The 14,166-nt window shown below is 42.5% G+C and overlaps 1 long non-coding RNA gene across 1 annotated transcript in view; it reads left to right on the top strand.

Moving 5' to 3' along the window:
* The window catches only part of LOC133554274 (uncharacterized), a 13,218-nt gene extending 10,303 nt beyond the window's left edge, over positions 1–2,915 (top strand). The window contains exon 4 of the long non-coding RNA XR_009807083.1: positions 2,607–2,915. This is a non-coding gene — a long non-coding RNA (uncharacterized LOC133554274). The remainder of the gene's footprint in view (positions 1–2,606) is intronic.
* The last annotated feature ends 11,251 nt before the right edge of the window (positions 2,916–14,166 follow it).

The raw sequence follows: 14,166 nt of genomic DNA on the forward strand, positions 1-14,166 counted from the left end.
CGATCACAGAACCATGCATATCAAATATTTCCGGATGGTTAAACCGCCACCCGCCCAAATCTAATTAAAATCTTTTTTTGTCATGTAAACCGCCCGACCCGCGGTCTCTTCCGCGGACTCCGCGGAAGGGACCGTAAACCGCGCATCTGTAATGTATATATGTATATTTATATATATGCATATATATATACATATATACTGTATATGTGTGTATGTGTATAGATATATATGTGTGTGTACTTATATGTACAGTATATATACGTATATCCCTACACATTTATATACTGTATGTATATGAGAGAAAAGATGAGATAAAGGTAAACAAAGGGGGGAGGGATGGGAGAAAAAAAAATAGAAGATTAAGATAAAATAAAAAAATCGGGCCCAGGCTAAGACCAATTTTTTTTATTTTATCTTAATCTTCAATCCCCCCCCCGTACAATCTTTTGTCAGGAGCGTGGTGAGACTGTACAAAGAGTACATTCCAGACGTCTCTCCTCAATTGAGCCAAATTTAATTCTGTCTCTGTTTAATTCCTTGCTTCTTGTCTTGTTTAATAGATGTCATCAGTGTTTGAACCTGACAAGGACATCAGACCATATTAGTCCAACGTTTAGGTCATCGCACTGGCTTCCTGTCGCTCGGAAGACAGACTTTAAATCAGCTCTGCTCGTGTACGAGTCTTGTCATGGTCTTGTGCCAAAGTGCATCTCCGACATGTTAGAACCACGTGAACCATCTCCAGCTCTGAGAAGGGTGCGGTCTCCTGCCGGTGCCCAGAGTCAGGACCAAACACGATGAGACTACGTTTCAGTTTTACGACCCTAAAATCTAGAATAGCCTTGCTGAAGATGTGAGACGGCCAATTTTCAAATCCAGTCTTGTTTGATGGTGCCTATGACAACGGAAATATTTGTATCTGCACTCTGTGATGGATTTTATTTTGAATCAGTTCTGATTGCTGATATCGTTATTTAACAATTGACTCTCTCCTGTCTCTTGTCCTGAACGGCCAGGTAGCGTTGCAAAAAATAATAGCCTCTCGTTCAGAAGTTGCACGGTCCATCTTCACAGAGATATTTTCTTAAAACATAAGACACGGGAACAAGCAAGTCACAAGAAGAGAGAGCAAGTACGCAGGAGGGGGAAGCCAGAGACAGGATGCTTAAATAATATGCTTGAATAATAATGCTTAAATAGAATAATTTCGCCACACCTAGTGTGTGTGTGACAATCATTGGTACTTTAACTTTACTACAAAGAGTGAACTATGTTCCGGCGCAGGATCCTCGGGTCTGCTGGTCTTTATACTGCTTGCCTTCCTTAGTCCCAGGTTGTGCAGATTGCTGATTGCTGGCAGCCTTGCCGGCGCGTGGCCGCATTGCAGCCAGAGCGAGCAGGGGAGTGTCTATCGTAATTTAATGAAGCTTGCGTCGTTAGCATTAGCTAGCATGCTAACACGTTTATGAGTGTCTGAGCTAGTGTTAACAACTTACAATGGCATTCTTTTTGTATTGTTTCAGTTTCGTAAATTCACAAACACGTCACCGTGGATTGTTTGATCAGCCGTTTTACTGCCGCGTTACGGACACCATTTGGAAACAATTAAGATTGACCAAATCTTTCAAAACGTATATATCTGAGGCTTATAGTCAGTTCCGGCATCCATTAATTTTTTACCGCTTGTCCCTTTTGGGATTGCGGGGGGTCACTGGAGCCTATCTCAGCTGCATTTGGGCGGTAGGCGGGGTACACCCTGGACAAGTCGCCACCTCGTCGCAGCCGGCTAGTGCATGGAAATCATATTTTTTTTCTTCTAAAATTCAGCGGGTGCGGCTTATACTCCGGTGCGCTCCGTAACCCGTAAAATACGACACTTATTGAAGTGTGTTCCATTTGTGACACAGCAAGTGTGTCACACGTTTGTTAGAGCGTTGTTGCTAAGGACCCCCAACATGGCCGCCGGAGGAAGCTTGTTGCTGTTGAATGAGCTGCAAATTAGGCAGAGCCCCCCCATTGCCTCCGACTTCTACAGGCACACACACACACACACATTCTTGTATTCGTACCTTCTTGAGACCTGAGAAAAATGCCTGTAAGGTAATTGACTTTTAACTTCATTATTTACCTTATTAGTTATTACAGTATGTCTCTGTATACATATTTATTTTCTTTAAATACATTTTGGCCAAAGTGGGCACATTTCCATTTCTTACTCAAACTTGTTATTTCATATGTTGACCAGAGGGCGAGCACTTGAAATTTTTTTGAAGTTGGAATTTTACTCAATAACAGTCGCAATTTTACAAGAAATTCTAAACATTATGGCAATTTTATGAAAAGATAGGCTCCAGCACCCCCCGTGACCTTGACGGGAATAAGCGGTAGAAAATGGGTGGATGGATGGATGGATGAAGAGTTGCAATTTTACTTGACAAAAGACACAATTTTAGAAGAAAACTTAAAAAGGTTTGCAATACAATAATAATAATCGTAATTGTACTTGGCAAAATGATGACAAAAGTGATAATTTTACTAGCAGTCTGCCTTTGTTCCCGCACCGACGAGCTGTGGGTCTCATCATATCTTGCTCCTCTGCTTCCCAGACTGCCTCCTGGATCCCGACCTCCCGCTTGGACACGGACTTCCTACGCCCCACTTCGCCCCCAACTTGCTGGTTGCCTCATGGGCATTCGAGCCCGCCTTCTCCACCTGATCTTCCGCCTATCGCCCAACACTCCCGGTAACATACTCATTAATTCCTACACATAGTCCCACACCATACACACCTTTGGATTTTTGTCACCCTCCATTTCTTTATATTATTTTTTATTATATAATATGTATATAGTCATTATATATATGTATATAGTCATTATATATGATAAAACATAGAGCTTCTACGCCCCCTTGTGGTCTGTGCCGTCGACACTCCCCCCGGTACATACATACATACATACATACACATACACATATATATATATATATATATATATATATATATATATATATATAAGCATAGAGCTTCTATGCCCCCTTGTGGTCTGTGCCGTCAACACTCCCCCCGGTCAACATAACATTTTACTTGAGAAAAAGTCAGCATTTTACTCAAAAAATGTCACTGTTTTAAAAGAACAACAAAAGATAGTGATAAAAATCAAAATTTCATATGACAGATGTCACCATTTTAGAGTAAAAAGTAATACTTTTACATAAAAAAGTCATCATTTTACGACAAAATAGTGCAACATTACAGAAACAGAAAGAATATGAGAAATTGTTCCCAGTTTTAGAAGAAAAAAGTCGACACATTGTGAGAAAAAGATTTTACTTTTCTTTTTTTCAAAATGTTTTGTTTGTAATTAATTGTTCATCTTCATTATTTACTTCAAGTTATTACAGTATGTCTCTATATACATATTTATTTATTTTTGGAATTCATTTTGGCCTAAGGGGACACATTTCAATTTCTTACACACACTTGTTATTTCATATGTTGACCAGAGGGGGAGCACTTTTAAAAGCGACACACAGTAAATTTGAAAAATCCCTCCTTTTTTGGGACCACCCTCATTTTGACAGATGTCACCACCAGGGGTGCAAATGAACCATAATTCGTGGTTCGTGGAAAAGGTAAGTGATAAAAATGCAATGGTTTTCAGTATTGGGACCGTGATTTCGGTCCTAACTTGTTCACTCCTCTTCATATGGAAGCTACTTTTCCTTCTTGATGTCTCAAGAAGTGTAGAAATACAAGAACACACACACATTATGGCCTCCCTATTCATCTTGGCTGGCTCACTTTCACACCGACCCACACACACACATAATGGCCGTCAGTCAGACCACACACACACACACACGCGCGCACACACACACAAGGAGGAGGGGCGGGGGGTGTCGTTAGGAGGACAAAGATTCAGAGAAGTCAAGAGAGGAGTTAAAATAGCTGATGGATGGCTGAGAGGTGTGAGAGAACGCGGAGGAAGACGAGGAATGTTGACGTTCTTCATCAATCAATCAAGCCATCAATCAATCAATGACAGGTTGGCGTAGGCCCAATCGCAACTCTTGGTTTCAGCGAGACATTGTGGACGTTGGTGTCCCTCCAACTTTGTGGGAACACTTTGGGGAGGGACCCCTGACCTCGCACGCGGACGCTTGCTGTGGCGCAAGCAGACAGGAAGTGAGGAGGCGGACGTTCTCGTCAGATCTTATCCGCTTATTGACGAGCTGGGCGCGCTGATCGATAGTCATACGGGTCACCTTGCTCTCTCCCGGCATCCTCCAAGTAGAATGTATCCGAAGAACACCGACGTCATTGGTTCTGCGCCGTCATACGTGACATTTATCGCCGTATCGGCCGCAAGCCCCGCCCCCCGGGCTGACGTTCCCTAGCAACAGACGGCCGGTGAAGTCACCACACACACATAGGAAGCAATGTAAGGATGTAACTGTCTACATTATTTATATTAGCCTACTATCAAAATTACTTTTTAAGTCTTATATAGGTGTGATAATGAAGGCAACACATGATGTGTCTATATTCACTATATTAGCCTACTATCAAAATGACTTTAAAGGTCTCATATAAGTGTTATAATGAATGCAACACATGATGCAAGTGTCTATATTAGCTATATTAGCCTACTATCAAAATATCTTTAAAAGTTTTATATAGGTGTTATAATGAAGGCAACACATGATGTAAGTGTCTATATTAGCCTACTATCAAAATGACTTTAAAAGTCTTATATAAGTTTCGTAATGAGGGCAACACATAATGTAAGTGTCTATATTAGTTATAGTAGCCAACAATGAAAATGACTTTAGAATTCTTTTGTAAGTGTTATAATGAATGCAACACATGATGTAAGTGTGTGTATTGGCCTACTATCAAAATGACTTCAAAAGTCTTACATAAGTGTTATAATGGAGACAACACATGATGTAAGTGTCTATAATATCTATATTAGCCTACTATCAAAATGACTTTAAAAGTCTTATATAAGTGTTATAATGAAGGCAACACATGACATAAGTATATTAGCTTATTTTTTTAGAAAAGTATTGAAAAGTATCCAAATACATTTTGGTACCGATATCGGTACCAAAATATTGGTATCGGGACAACTCTAGTGTTCAGTGTAACGAAAAGGCAATTTGTTTATTCTGCAATGAGACAGATTATATATACAAATATATATATATGTAATGTATGATGTATAATTTTTTTAACCCAATGCGGGGTCACACAGTTTGGGCGCCCCTGCTGTAAATGAATAAGGAAGTCGCTACAACTACTACAAAATAAAATAAGTCACCAGACCTTAAAAATTTGTGCTTTTAACGTGAAAAAAAAAGTGATATAAAGTATGAATGGGTGTATATAGTGTAATTTATTTGGTGATATATATATATATATATATATATGCATACAGTATGTGTATGTATATATACATATATATTATACACACATACAGTATATATATATATATATGTACATATATATTCACTCACACACACACACATATATATATATATATATATATATATATATGTATGTATACATATATGTGTGTGTGTGTGTGGAGGGTTGTAATCTTTTAATGGCTGTTAAGTAGAGGATAACACTTAGCGTGGATCTTTATTTTTCAACTCAACCAGTCAAGTTGGGGTTGACCTCCACGCAGCCTGACAGCCCGCCGTCAGGGCAAAGTACGCCACACCTGTCCATCAAAGAAGCGTAAACGAGGAGGCGCTAACGCTCGCCATGTTGGATGACGGCGTCGTCCTCATGGCGTTTCGTTGAGTGAGCGTGTCCACCGGGTTAAGCGTTAAGGCCTCAACACATGTTATAGCAAGTGGGTGTAAGAAATTGAAAATGCGCCCCCTTTGGCCAAAATGTATTAAAAAAATAAATATGTATGTAGACACATTCTGTAATAACTTGAGGTAAAAAAAAAAAAAAACAATTACAAACAAAACATAAAAAAATAAATAAAAAATAAAAGCAGACTTTTTCTCATAATGTGTCGACTTTTTTCTCATATAATTGGTAAAAATTTCGTATTCTTTTTGCTTTTGTAATGTTGCAACATTTTCTCGTAAAATTATGACTTTTTTATTGTAAAAATATTACTTTTTAATGTAACGTCTCATAAAATTTTGACCTATCACAATATTGCTCTTTTCTTTTGTTCTTGTAAAATAGTGAATTTTTTTTGAGTAAAATGATGACTTTTTTCATAATTTTGCCAAGTAAAATGTTATGTTTACTGGGGGGAATGTCGACGGCACAGACCACAAGGGGGCGTAGATGCTCTATGATTGATTATATATATATATATATATATATATATATATATATATATATATATATATATATATATATATATATATATATATAAAAAAGAAAGCAATATAAGGAAATGGAGTGACAAAAATCCAAAGGTGTGTATAAGACTACGTATGTGTAGGAATTAATGAATATGTTACCGGGAGTGTTGAGCGATAGGCGGAAGATAAGGTGGAGAAGGCAAGCTCGAATGCCTGTGAGGCAAGCAGGAAGTCGGGGGCTAAGCGGGGCATAGGAAGTCCATGTCCAAACGGAAGGAGGAATATATGACGACACCCACAGCTCGTCGGTGCTGGAACAAAGGCAGACTGCTGGGAGGACGACGAGGAAGACACGGGAAAATGTACAATGAAACACGGAGGGGAAAACACGGAGAGAGCAGGATTGCATCAAGCATGCATACGGCTTACAGTACTGGAAAGGATGGTTACGTTCTGGCCCGGGATAGCGGGTTGAGCAGGCTTATGAGGGCAGGTCTGATCATCAGAACCTAGTGTGCTGATTGCTGATGGAAAGCAGCTGCTGCTGCCGGCCGGAGTGACGCGTTTGGAGATGAGCGTGTCCGCGGTGTAGCCTACCGAAGAATGTGCATTGGCATGCACCAGGTAAAATTCCGATTATTATTGTAAAAGTGCCAACATTTTACAGTTTTCTTACAAAATTGTGACTTTTGTCGAGTAAAATTACGACTTTTAATAAAATTGTGACTGTTATTGAGTATAATTCCAACTTTTATCTTAATATTGCACAAATGTTCAGTTTTTCTTGTAACATTTTGACTTGCCTTGAGTAAAATGACTGCTTTTATTATAACACTGCCAAAATTAAAAGTTTTTCTCGAGAAATTGTGACTTTTTTTGTGAATTTTTCTTTTTCGACTACTTCCCGTCGCGTTGACGCGTGAAAACCTTTCAACCCAAATGACGACTTTGATCGTCTCTATACATGCTCAGGCGGCGTTGCTTGGTTTCAGCACGTCACCGTAGCAACGCTCATTGCATTTTGATAGCGGCTGCACCAACACACACACACACACACACACACACATGGACTAATCATAGACCCCGTTTAAGCTGCGCACTGTAATCCGACCTTTTCAAATGCGACCCAGATGTGACTTTTTCGTTACCTGGGGGCGAACTACGCCACTCATGTGCGCGGGGAAAGACGCAGCCCACCAGCGGAAGTGGATACTTTATCGCAACATCCGGTTTCTCTGAGCAAAGTCTTTTTATCAATTGCCAAATTTTCGGTGCATCTCTAGTCAATAGTGCGCAAATAATAGGCTCTGGACTTATACTTTGATTCCGAAGAAATAGCGATTGTTGAAGGACCGGAATTGACGCATATTTGCTTGGACGTGAGTTGAAAAATAGATCCACGCTATATTACACTATATACATCCATTCATACTTTATATCACTTTTTTGTCACGTAAAAAGCTCACATTTTTAAGGTGTGGTGACTTTTATTTTATTTAATAGTTGTAGCGACTTCCTTTTTCATTTACAGCAGGGGTCCCCAAACGATATATATATATATATATATATATATATATATATATATATATATATAAGGTGTCCTATTGTGGCACCATTGTGGCATCAATGTGGTCCCAGTGGGGCACCAATGTGGCACAATTGTGACCCTAATGTGGGACAGATGTGACACCGATGTGGCCCCAATGTGGTACCCATGTGGGCCAAATGTGGCACCATTGTGGTCCCCATGTGGCCCCGATGTGTTGCTATTGTGGCCCCCATGTGGCACCAATGTTGCACAATTTTGGCATCAATGTCGTCCCAGTGGGGCCCCAATGTGGCCCCGATGTGGGTACCACGTAACACAGGTGTGGCCCTAATGTGACACCGTTGTGGCCCCAATGTGGCACCCATGTGGCCACCATGTAGCTCCAACGTGGCACAGATGTGGCCCCAATGTGACACCGTTGTGGCCCCTATGTAGCGCCCATGTGGCCCCGATGTGCCCCTGTTGTGGCCCCCATGTGGCATCAATGTGGTCCCAATGTGGCACAATTGTGGCCCCAATGTGGCACCCATTTGGCCCTGATGTGGCTCCAACATGGCACAATTGTTGGCCCGATGTGGCACCCATGTGGCCCCGATGTGGCTCCAACGTGGCACAAATATGGCCCCAATGTGACATTGTTGTGGCCCCCATGTGGCACCAATATGGCCCCTGTGTGTCACCATGTGGCCCAAGTGTGGCACCATTGTTGCCCCTGTAGCGACTTCCTTGTTCATTTACAGCAAGAGTCCCCAAACTATATATATATATATATACTGTATATATATATATATATATATATATATATATATATATAATGTGTCCTATTGTGGCTCCAATGTGGCACCATTGTGGTATCAATGTGGTCCCATTGGGGCACCAATGTGGCACAATTGTGGCCCCGATGTGGCTCCAACATGGCACAGATGTGGCCCCAATGTGACACCGATGTGGCCCCAATGTGGTACCCATGTGGCACCATTGTGGCCCCGATGTGTTACTATTGTGGCCCCCATGTGGCACCAATGTTGCACCATTGTGGCCCCAATGTGGCACCAATGTGGCTCCAACGTGGCACAGATGTGGCCCCAATGTGACACCGATGGGGCCCCAATGTGGTACCCATGTGGGCCAAATGTGGCACCATTGTTGTCCCCTTGTGGCCCTGATGTGTTGCTATTGTGGCCCCCATGTGGCGCCAATGTTGCACCATTGTGGCATCAATGTGGTCCCAGTGGGGCCCCAATGTGGCACAATTGTGGCCACAATGTGGCACCCTTGTGGCCCCGATGTGGCTCCCACGTGACACATATGTCGCCCTTATGTGACACCGTTGTGGCCCCAATGTGGCACCGATGTGGCCCCGATGTGGCTCCCACATGACACAGATGTGGCCCTAATGTGACACCGTTGTGGCCCCAATGTGGCACCCATGTGGCCCCTATGTGGAACCCATGTGGCTCCAACGTGGCACAGATGTGGCCCCAATGTGACACCGTTGTGGCCCCTATGTGGCGCCCATGTGGCACCATTGTGGCATCAATGTGGTCCCAATGTGGCTACCACGTGACAGATGTGGCCCTAATGAGACACCGTTGTGGCCCCAATGTGGCACCCATGTGGCCCCGTTGTGGCTCCCACGTGACACATATGTGGCCCTAATGTGACACCGTTGTGGCCCCAATGTGGCACCCATGTGGCCCTGATATGGCTCCCACGTGACACAGATGTGGCCCTAATGTGTCACCATGTGGCCCCTGTGTGGTACCATTGTTGCCCCTGTGTGGCACCCATGTGGCCCAAGTGTGGCACCATTGTTGCCCCTGTGTGGCACCCATGTGGCCCCCCTGTGGCACCAATATGGCCCCTGTGTGGCACCAATATGGCCCCTGTGTGGCACCCATGTGGCCCCTGTGTGGCACCCATGTGACCCAAGTGTGGCACCATTGTGGCCCCGATGTGGCTCCCACGTGACAGATGTGGCCCTAATGTGACACCGTTGTGGCCCCGATGTGGCTCCCACGTGACACATATGTGGCCCAAATGTGACACCGTTGTGGCCCCAATGTGGCACCCATGTGGCCCCGATGTGGCTCCCACATGACACAGATGTGGCCCTAATGTGACACCGTTGTGGCCCCAATGTGGCACCCATGTGGCCCCTGTGTGGCACCCATGTGGCTCCAACGTGGCACAGATGTGGCCCCAATGTGACACCGTTGTGGCCCCTATGTGGCGCCCATGTGGCCCAGATGTGTCCCTATTGTGGCCCCCACATGGCATCAATGTTGTCCCAATGTGGCACAATTGTGGCACCCATGTGGCTCCAATGTGGCACAAATATGGCCCCAATGTGACATCGTTGTGGCCCCCATGTGGAACCAATATGGCCCCTGTGTGTCACCATGTGGCCCCTGTGTGGCACCCATGTGGCCCAAGTGTGGCACCATTGTTGCCCCTGTGTGGCACCCATGTGGCTCCTGTGTGTCACCATGTGACCCAAGTGTGGCACCATTGTGGCCCCGATGTGTCCCTGTTGTGGCACCAATGCGGCACCATTTTTGTCCCAATGTGGCACCCATGTGGCCCCAATGTGGCCCCATTGTGTCCTCGACGTGACTTGCATGCACATTTGGATGAAGTGAAAACAAAGGAAGTTGAACGGATTCAGTAAATGAACAAGGAAGTCACTTCAATTACTACAAAATAAAATAAAAGTCTCCACCCCTAAAGATGACTGTCTTTTTTAACGTGAAAGCAAAGTAAAGTGATGTAAAGTATGAATGGATGTATATAGTGGGAGGGTTGTAATGCCTCACATATAGTCCATTATTTGTACTATTGACCAGTGCAAAAAATAATGAAGTATCCATGGGCTTCGTCTTTCCGCGCGCACGTGACTGACGTAACTCGCCCAAAAATGAGGATTTTATCGAATTTGGGTCGCGCTGCTGTTTAGACTGAAGTCACATTTGACAAAATCTGAGGGACTACCTCCTGATGTGGACTGAATCCGAGCGTTTAAAGGGGAACATTATCACCATTTCAAAAGGGTTAAAACCAATAAAAATCAGTTCCCAGTGGCTTATGTTTTTTTTTGAATTTTTTTTCCAAATTTTACCCGTCCCGGAATATCCCTAAATAAAGCTTTAAAGTGCCTTATTTTCGCTCTGTCGAAGCCACTGTTCATTTCCCTGTGACGTCACATAGCGATGCCAATACAAACAGATGGTGGATACAACAGCAAGATATAGCGACATTAGCTCGGATTCAGACTCGGATTTCAGCGGTTTAAGCGATTCAACAGATTACGCATGTATTGAAACGGATGGTTGGAGTATGGAGGCAGATAGCGAAAACGAAACTGAAGCTATTGAGCGAATAGCTATTCACGCTATTCGGCCATGTCTGCGTTAGCATCGCCGGTAAAAATGTGCGGACCAAACGATCAGGACTTTCGCATTGACACTGGAGCAACTTAAATCCGTCGATTGGTAAGTGTTTGTTTCGCATTAAATGTGGGTGGAAGGAAACGCTGGATGTAAATATATTTTCAAATGTACATACAGGTAGCCTAAATACCATGTTACCATCGATTAGCTGGCAGTCATGCCGCGACCAAATATGTCTGATTAGCACATAGGTCAATAAAATCAACAACACTCACCTTTGTGATTTCGTTGACTTTATCGTTGGGAATGCATCTGCTTTGAGTGTCGCAGGATATCCAGACATTCTTGCCATCTCTGTGCCATCTCTGTCATAGCATCGCCGGTAAAAACTAAACGAGGGACTTTCACATCTCTTGACACTGGAGCAACTTAAATCCGTCGATTGGTATTTGTTTGTTTGGCATTAAATGTGGGTGGAGAGAAAGGCTGGATATAAATATAGCTACAAATGAGGCATAACGATGCAATATGTATATACAGCTAGCCTAAATAGCATGTTAGCATCGATTAGCATGCCGTGCTAATCGATGCACATTCTACGTAAATCAACTTGAATCCGTCCCTGATCGTGTTGTTACACCCTCCGACAACACACCAAAGAGGCATAATGTCTCCAAGGTACCGGAAAAGAGTCGAAAAAACAGAAAATAACAGAGCTGATTTGACTTGATGCGTGTGATGTGGTAGGGAAAAATGGCGTTGAGTAACGTTCTGACGTCGTCACTCAGAGAGGCGTTTAATTCGCCAAAATTCACCCAATTAGAGTTCGGAAATCGGTTAAAAAAATATATGGTCTTTTTTCTGCAACATCAAGGTATATATCGACGCTTACGTAGGTCTGGTGATAATGTTCCCCTTTAAACTGGCAAAACACAAAAAACCAACCGTCTCACTAGAGGGCGACTCGGTGTGTCTTGGACTGTTGACTGTAAAATACTATGTTTGATCTCAAGCATGGTTGCCATGGCGATGCTTTGGCTCTGCAGTCAGTTTGTTGTTGTTTTTGTTCCCCCCTATGGAGTTGACTCTCTCGGCTCTCATGGCGATAGTTGATTTCAGTGGCGGGGCTCCGATGAGCTCGTAGCCCCGCCCACATTCATGTTTTCACGGCTTGTTTGATTCACTTGTTGGCGCTCCAATGTCCGCCATCGCCATGGAAACGCCTGTCCGTGTGTGTGTGTGTGTGTGTGTGTGTGTGTGTGTGTGTGTGTGTGCGCACATGGAAGAACATAAACAGACTTCTTGTTCAGCTGTAACTCACCCCCGTAAACGCAAATACAGCAAGTCGTGTCGCGTTAAGTTCACTTCCTGTCTCCAAGATTGTTAAACGTTAATTACAAATATTTTTTATTGAATTTAGGAGAAATAACCTCGAGTTTGTATACGAGTGTGTGTGTGTGTGTGTGTGTGTGTGTGTGTGTGTTCTTGTATTTCTAGCCTCTTTGAGACATGAAGAAGGAAAAGTAGCTTCCATATGAGGAGGTGTGAACAAGTGATGACATAAATCATGGTCCCAATAACATTGCATCTAATAGAGAATGTCTCATTTGCACCCCTGGTGGTGACATCTATCAAAATGAGGGTTGTCCCAAAAAGGAGGGATTTTTCCACATTGACTGTGTGTCGCTTTTAAAAGTGCCCCCCCTCTGGTCAACATATGAAATAACAAGTGTGTGTAAATATTTGAAGTGCTCCCCTGGTCAACATATGAAATAACATGTGTGTGTAAGAAATTTAAATGCGCACCATTTGGGCACAATTAATTACAAAAATAAATAAATATGTATATAGAGACATACTGTAATAAATTTAAGTAAATAATGAAGATGAAAAACTAATTACAAAAAAAATGTTTAAAAAAAGAAAAGAAATATAAAAGCAGGCTTTTTCTCACAGTGTGACGACTTTTTTCTGATAAAAAGAGGAAGAATTTCCTCATTCTCTTTCTTTAATACTGCAATATTTTCTCGTAAAATGATTACTTTTTTTATTTAAAATTATTACTTTTTACGGCAAAATGGTGACATTTGTCATAACATTTTTTGACTTATACGACAATATTGCCCATTTTTTGGTTGTTCTTGTAAAGAATTTACATTTTTCTTAGTAAAATTAGGACTTTTGTCATCATTTGGCCAGGTAAAATTCCGATTATTATTATTATTATATCGCCAAAATTTTCAAGTTTTCCTACAAAACTGTGACTTTTTGTCGAGTAAAATTTAAACTCTTTTCATAAAATTGCCGAAATGTCCAGCTTTTCTTGTAAGATTGCGACTGTTATTGAGTAAAATTCCAACTTTTATCATAACATTGCACAAATGTTCAGCTTTTTGTGTAACATTTTGACTTGCGTTGAGTAAAACGACGACTTTTATTATAATACCGCCAAAATTCTATGTTTTTCTTGTGAAATTGTGACCTCATTTTTCACAACGAGCTTTTTTTAATATTTACATAGTATGTATATATTATTAATGTTGTAAATACACTTCTTTGTATATCTAGATAGGGTGGTCTTAAAGAGGTGGGCATTTTTCTCAGGTCTCAAGAAGGTAACAAATATAAGATTTAGTGTTTGTGTGTGTGTGTGTGTGTGTGTGTGTGTGTGTGTGTGTGTGTGTGCATGTGTGTGTGCGTGTGATTCTGTTCTTTCTGCTTACCCCTCCTCTTCCAGGCAGTCAGACTAACGTCCAAGCCCACCCATTGGCTGTCACTGAGGCCAAGTCCCGCACCCTGCTCTCTCTTACTCCGCTCCCGCCCTCCCTCTTTCTCTCTCTCTCTTTCTCTTCCTCTCTTTCTCTGCTGGGGTGTGAGAGGGGAGGGATG

Source organism: Nerophis ophidion, linkage group LG06 (assembly GCF_033978795.1).
Source record: "Nerophis ophidion isolate RoL-2023_Sa linkage group LG06, RoL_Noph_v1.0, whole genome shotgun sequence".
Classification (NCBI taxonomy): Eukaryota; Metazoa; Chordata; class Actinopteri; order Syngnathiformes; family Syngnathidae; genus Nerophis; species Nerophis ophidion.